General features: G+C 53.6%; 1 non-coding gene and 1 pseudogene across 1 annotated transcript; both read left to right on the top strand.

The window, feature by feature from the left end:
- The first annotated feature begins 644 nt into the window (after positions 1–644).
- On the top strand, positions 645–799 carry LOC139112945 (5.8S ribosomal RNA). Its single transcript, XR_011547543.1, has one exon. It is a non-coding gene; the product is annotated as a 5.8S ribosomal RNA (ribosomal RNA).
- Positions 800–2,180: 1,381 nt separating this feature from the next.
- The window catches only part of LOC139112952 (large subunit ribosomal RNA), a 7,243-nt pseudogene continuing 1,923 nt past the window's right edge, over positions 2,181–7,500 (top strand).

Here is a 7,500-nt window from a genome sequence, read left to right on the forward strand (position 1 = left end):
ACTCTCTGTCTCTCGCGCGCTTCGAACGACCCGTTGCGCGGACCACCGCGCTCAGCGCGCCCCTTAGCCGGGGCTAGCGCGGCCGGTTGGTCTCGTTGTGCGAATCCAGGAGGAGCGCGAAGGTGCATCTATATGCGCGCCCGCTCGCGGATCAGGATCGGTGAGAAGGAGACTACGGAGGCGCGATCGCGCGCTGCCTCTATCTCCGCGATTCGGACGCGTTGCGGTGCGCGCGAATGCGCCGCGTACCGGTGGTAACCTATGCTGCCGCGTCGTCGTGCGCGCCGGGCGAGGAGTGGAGAGTGCGACGATTCTCGCCGCTGCTCTTCCTCCGGTCCCGCGCGCGCGCGATCGCGCGCGCTGAAGGGTTCGTCGAATATGCTAGTCATTTTCGACCCCGATGGTTTTTCAAAGAGTTCCGCCCCGGCTCTCGCTTCGCGAGAGACGCAACCTCTTGGTTTTCGCACCGCGCCGACAACCGACGTCTCCCTCTCTCTCCATTATTGTGCCGTAGCCCCCGTAACAGGGGCGGCGGTCCGCGCGTGCTCGGACGCGCGGCCAGGCTGATCGAGGGGCCAAAACGAAGAAGACGCACATTGTTGTCTATTCCTTGATAGAGCGTACTTGGTGCGCGAAGGAACGATTACCCTGAACGGTGGATCACTTGGCTCGTGGGTCGATGAAGAACGCAGCTAATTGCGCGTCAACTTGTGAACTGCAGGACACATGAACATCGACATTTCGAACGCACATTGCGGTCCACGGATACAATTCCCGGACCACGCCTGGCTGAGGGTCGTTTTATCGAAGACAAACTGCTTGCGCGCGCCGTTTCGACGGCCGCGTACGAGCGATTCGTTGGACGTTCGCCCGATCGCGGCGGCCGGCGAGAGAGTTATACCCGCATCCACGAGAAAAGAGAAGAGAAGCGAGGAGTCGTCGATGACGCCTTCCCCGGGGTATCAGGCACACTACGCACGCTATCCACGCGGCGAGTTGCTGGATTCCATCAGGGTTTTACGAAGGCTCTCGCGCTCTCTGCGCGCGCTCTCTACTCGCGGAACGGCGGCGTACTCGCGCCCCCGTTGGGCGTCGTCCGAAATAACGAGGTTTGAGGGTCGAACGAATGAACGACGACCGACCGAAAGATGCGATCGAGAATCGCAGAGAGACGCACGCACGCACACGCGCACGGGAGGGAAGGACGTGCGCGGTGGTGATAAACGTGGCGAGCTCTTGCAAGGAGTTTATACGTTATACGTATATACGCGCCGAACGAAAAAGAGTAGATCTGCCTCTCGCGCGCCGCCGCCCGGAGAGAAACAAGCCGACAATTCGTTCGCGCTTGTACTCCCGGAAGGTGGCCTGTGTGCCGCTTGCGGCGCGCGCGGGATCCAAGGCTGATCCACGGAGAAGTAGTTCATAAGGAGCGCGGAGAACCGAGTTTGAGTTTTCCTCTCCTTCTTCGAATGAAGATCGGAGAGGAGAATAGAGGCCGCGAGATAATCGCGCGCCTCCTCGTTCTCCTTCTGCACAGAGCGCATATCGTCGCTTTACCGCCGCCAACGCAAAGGAAACTCGAGAGGAGGGATTTTAGAGATATATACGACGAAGCAAAGATACGAGAGAACCTGACCGTATTATAAGAGAGAGAGAGTGGTCGTCGCCGCTGCAGCTGCTGCCGGCCGCCGCCGCAGTCGCGTTGCCGACGCCACCACGACGCGCAAACCGGCCTCCGACGTTCGCGTCGGGCTGGCTGGCCAGTTGTCGTCGTGGTCGGTTGGTTGGCGCGCGCGGGCGCGCGGATCGCGGCGCGGTTGACGCAACGTCGACGAAAGACCACCACGCTCTCGCGGTTGTTCTCTCTGCCTCGTTCGTTTTCTCATTTTCCCTTCGTCTCTTCTTTCAAATATTTTGCGTGCACCGATCGCCCCCTGCGCAGCAAAAGTGTGCGCGAGGTGAGAGATCGCGCGCGGGTCGACCGCGCGTGTTCCCGAGTCCACGAAAGCGCTATGTATGGTAGCAGCTCTTGACCGGGGCACGCGGCGTAGTCTAACCAAGCGCTCGCGCGCGGCGTTTCGCCGCGTTGCGTTTCTCTTTTCTCTCGCGTCGTCGTCGTCGTCGTCTCGCCTTCTTCGTATTATATATATATAGTACAGCCTCACGACAATTTCTTTTGACGACCTCAGAGCAGGCGAGATCACCCGCTGAATTTAAGCATATTATTAAGCGGAGGAAAAGAAACTAACCAGGATTTCCTTAGTAGCGGCGAGCGAACAGGAAAGAGCCCAGCACCGAATCCCGCGGTTCCGCCGCAGGGAAATGTGGTGTTTGGGAGGGTCCGCTTATCCCGAGGTGCCGCGTCGCGTCCAAGTCCATCTTGAATGGGGCCACTTACCCGCAGAGGGTGCCAGGCCCGTAGCGACCGGTGCGCGTCTCGGGAGGATCTCTCCTTAGAGTCGGGTTGCTTGAGAGTGCAGCTCTAAGTGGGTGGTAAACTCCATCTAAGGCTAAATACGACCACGAGACCGATAGCGAACAAGTACCGTGAGGGAAAGTTGAAAAGAACTTTGAAGAGAGAGTTCAAGAGTACGTGAAACCGTTCAGGGGTAAACCTAAGAAACCCAAAAGATCGAACGGGGAGATTCATCGTCAGCGACGCTGGCTTCGCGTCGGTGGGCGATGCCCCGCGGGCCCTCACGGCTCGCGCGCGGGCACGCTGCCGCGCGCCGATGTCCGGCGTTTTCGTCGTCGTGCACTTCTCCCCTAGTAGAACGTCGCGACCCGCTGGGTGTCGGTCTACGGCCCGGGTGCGGTGTCTGACGCGTCGCCGGTAACACGGCACGCCGTCAAACCATCGGTCGCCCGGCCGGCTGCCCGGCGGTACACGCAAGGTATCAGGCCGCAGCTCTCACACACGCGGGAGTGCGTCGAGGCCGTCGCAAGCGCGCGCCACGGTACACGGAGGCTTACGGACCTAGCGCCGTCACCGGTCCTGGCCCGCTGTTGGTCGTACGGTTAACCTTCGACAGGCCTGCAAACGTTCCCCGGGCAACTCGGGGACCGATACCGGTCGGCGACGCTACTGCTTTGGGTACTCTTAGGACCCGTCTTGAAACACGGACCAAGGAGTCTAACATGTACGCGAGTCATTGGGATCAGCGATACCTAAAGGCGTAATGAAAGTGAAGGTCGGCCCTGGTTGTCGACCGAGGGAGGATGGGCCGCGTCGCGATGCGGCTCCGCACTCCCGGGGCGTCTCGTTCTCATTGCGAGAAGAGGCGCACCCAGAGCGTACACGTTGGGACCCGAAAGATGGTGAACTATGCCTGGTCAGGACGAAGTCAGGGGAAACCCTGATGGAGGTCCGTAGCGATTCTGACGTGCAAATCGATCGTCGGAACTGGGTATAGGGGCGAAAGACTAATCGAACCATCTAGTAGCTGGTTCCCTCCGAAGTTTCCCTCAGGATAGCTGGCACTCGGCCGTTCCGCACGGAACGCGCGCGATCGGTAAAGCGATGAAAGGCGTTGGTTAAGAAAGACCTGAAGGTGGCCATGGAAGTCGGAATCGCTAAGGAGTGTGTAACAACTCACCTGCCGAAGCAACTAGCCCTGAAAATGGATGGCGCTGAAGCGTCGAGCCTATACTCTGCCGTCAGCGGCAAGTGGGGCGGCCGTGGGCAGGGCGTGGGTAACTCCTCGCCCGGAGCTTACAGGCCGCCACGAAGCCCTGACGAGTAGGAGGGTCGCGACGGTGTGCGCAGAAGGGTCTGGGCGCGAGCCTGCCTGGAGCCGCCGTCGGTGCAGATCTTGGTGGTAGTAGCAAATACTCCAGCGAGGCCCTGGAGGACTGACGTGGAGAAGGGTTTCGTGTGAACAGCCGTTGCACACGAGTCAGTCGATCCTAAGCCCTAGGAGAAATCCTATGTCAATGACGGCGTACGATACTCTCGTTGTCGCAGAAAAGTCTCGCGCACACAAAAAGCGCGCGCGCACGCGCGAGTGTGCCGTCGCGCGCGGTGAGTGAACTTTTGACACACGCCCGTCGGGCGAAAGGGAATCCGGTTCCTATTCCGGAACCCGGCAGCGGAACCGCATACAATTCGGGCCCTCGTAAGAGTGTTCGTCGGGGTAACCCAAAATGACCTGGAGACGCCGTCGGGAGATCCGGGAAGAGTTTTCTTTTCTGTATAAGCGTTCGAGTTCCCTGGAAACCTCTAGCAGGGAGATAGGGTTTGGAACGCGAAGAGCACCGCAGTTGCGGCGGTGTCCGGATCTTCCCTCGGACCTTGAAAATCCAGGAGAGGGCCACGTGGAGGTGTCGCGCCGGTTCGTACCCATATCCGCAGCAGGTCTCCAAGGTAAAGAGCCTCTAGTCGATAGACTAATGTAGGTAAGGGAAGTCGGCAAATTGGATCCGTAACTTCGGAATAAGGATTGGCTCTGAGGAGCGGGGCGTGTCGGGCTTGGTCGGGAAGCGGGTCTGGCTGACGTGCCGGGCCTGGGCGAGGTGAACTATCGGCGTTCTCGCGCCGGTTCAGGGATCCGAGCTCGGTCCCGTGCCTTGGCCTCCCGCGGATCTTCCTTGCTGCGAGGCTTCCGTGGCGGCGCGAGCCGTCGTGGTCGTCCTCTTCGGCCGCCATTCAACGCTCAGCTCAGAACTGGCACGGACTAGGGGAATCCGACTGTCTAATTAAAACAAAGCATTGCGATGGCCCTCGCGGGTGTTGACGCAATGTGATTTCTGCCCAGTGCTCTGAATGTCAACGTGAAGAAATTCAAGCAAGCGCGGGTAAACGGCGGGAGTAACTATGACTCTCTTAAGGATATTACTATGTACATACATATAAAATGGAAAGGCTCTAAAATCTGGCAACCTGAGAGTTATAGTTGGGGTGTGATGCGCAATACAAAGCCTCTCACATTCAAGTGGATCGTCTACCTCCTCGTGGTCCTCCCGGTAACATTGCTTTGCAATGGCTGAATGACGATTCCGCGAAACAAAAGGCCTTAGGGGTTGCCAGCCCCTCTGGCTTTACTAGTTGGCCCTGTTGATCAAAACCATGCCTCGGATGAAGATGATGGGCCCACAGGCTCATCAGACCCAGCTAATAAACCCACTCGCCCTGATGATATTACCTACAGATGCGAGTATCCGGGCTGTACACGGTCTTTCGCCACAAACAGAGGCAAAGGCGTTCATGAACAGAAAACGCATAAACAGTGGTATGATGCACGATTAAAAGGTCCAGGAGATAAGGCACGTTGGACAAAAGAAGAGGCAGCTATCTTGGCAAGAAAAGAAGCGCAGCTTACTATAGAGCGAAACCCAAGGTTTATGAACCAGGAACTAGCAGAACTTTTTCCACAACGCACATTGGAATCTATAAAGGCTAGACGAAGAAGGCCAGACCATCGAGAAATGGTTCTAAGTTTGCTGAAAGATATAGAAGAAAATTTGGCGGAAGAGGAGAATGACGTAGTGGAAATTCCTGAGTCAAATCCTATATTGGAATTTCTAGAAGCTTTACCTAAACCTAAGCTAAGTACATTTAAAATAAATATGCTACACAACATCATAGAAAAAGCAAGAAATGAAGGCAAGGAGGCTACACTACACAAAGTGGCACTGTACATAAAAGAAACTTTTCCTCCTCCAACAAACAATACACGCATAAAACATAAAAAGAAAGCCGGACTATCTACAGCGAACAAAAGAAAATTAAGAAGATACGAATACGCAAAAACACAAAACCTATGGCGTAAAGATAGACAAAGATGCATTTCTCAGATTCTAGATAAAATGGGCGAAACAATGGAGCCGGAAAAAGAAATAATGGAGCCATATTGGCGAGAAATTATGTTAAGTAATTCAGATAGTGCACCAGTCACGAGTCCTAAAGAAGAGCTTTTGGACATATGGACTCCAATTAAAATAGAGGATTTAAAACATATCCGCATTGCACGATCCTCAGCTCCAGGCCCAGATGGAATCTCAGCCAACCTGTTTAGATCAATACCAACGCAGGTACTTCTGAGGCTATTTAATTTGCTTATGTGGTGCGAGCAGTTGCCAGAAGACTTGTTAATGTCAAGAACAATATTCCTGCCTAAAAAGAAAAACGCACAACAGCCAGGCGACTTTAGGCCAATAACAATACCATCGATCTTAATAAGAGGTCTTCACAGAATATTGGCACAAAGAATGGCAGAAGCCCTGAACATTGATGAGAGGCAACGGGCGTTTAGATGCACGGATGGATGTGCTGATAATATCTTTCTGCTTGACACGATACTACGATACCATAGAAGTATGTACAAATCGGTCTATATGGCCTCAATCGATGTAGGCAAAGCATTTGATTCCATCTCACACCCGGCAATCAAGTCAATTTTGGAAGAGGTAGGAGTTCCGCCACCAATGCTCCAGTATCTACAAAATGTGTATAAAGGCTCATACACTCGCATTGAAGGACATGGATGGAGATCTAAACCTATTCATCCTAATAGAGGTGTAAGGCAAGGCGATCCGCTTTCGCCAATAATCTTTAATGCAATGACACACGTAATGCTGAGAAAGCTACCAAATGAAACTGGAGTAAGTCTGGGTGGTCAAACAATAAACGCCGCGGCGTTTGCGGACGACCTCCTGCTGTTTGCAAATACCCCAATGGGACTGCAACAACTAATCGATATTGTGACGGACTATCTAGCGAGCTGCGGAATGCATATAAACATAAATAAAAGTATTACGGTAGCTATAAGAGCGGTACCACACTTAAAGAAAACGACGGTAGATACGAAAATCACATTTAATAGCAGTGGACAAAGACTTCCAAACGTCAACAGAGAAGATCATTGGAAATATCTAGGCATAATGTTTTCACCGGAAGGAAGAGACAAATTCAAACCAGCAGAAGCGGTAGAACCTCTCTTAAAATCGCTGGAGCGTGCGCCACTAAAACCGCAGCAACGACTATATGCGCTGCGCACAACAGTAATACCGCGACTATGCTATAGATTAGCATTAGGAGCGGTAACAATAGGCTCCTTAAACAAAACGGACAACATTATACGATCAGCAATAAGACGCTGGCTGGCGCTTCCACACGATATTCCTAAAGCATATTTCCATGCAACAGTGGGAGATGGTGGACTGGGAATCCCCTCAACTCGATGGCGTGCACCACTGCAAAGACGTGGAAGAATAATAGCGGCTCTCAGAACACATGAGAAAAAGAACTTAGACGAATACGCGCAAAAAGAAATAACAATATGTACAAGAAGGCTTACAAATAACGGCATAATATATACAAACAACGAAATGATCGCAAGTAGATGGGCCCAATTGTTACATAAGTCTGTGGATGGAATGGGTCTAAAAGCATCTAGCAAAGTAGCACATCAACATCAATGGTTAGCCGATGGAAGTAAATTGCTAACAGGAAGGGACTTTATTAACTGCAATAAAGCCCGAATAAGTGCACTCCCAACTAAA

This window comes from Cardiocondyla obscurior, unplaced genomic scaffold (assembly GCF_019399895.1).
Source record: "Cardiocondyla obscurior isolate alpha-2009 unplaced genomic scaffold, Cobs3.1 scaffold73_0_88197, whole genome shotgun sequence".
NCBI classification, from domain to species: Eukaryota; Metazoa; Arthropoda; class Insecta; order Hymenoptera; family Formicidae; genus Cardiocondyla; species Cardiocondyla obscurior.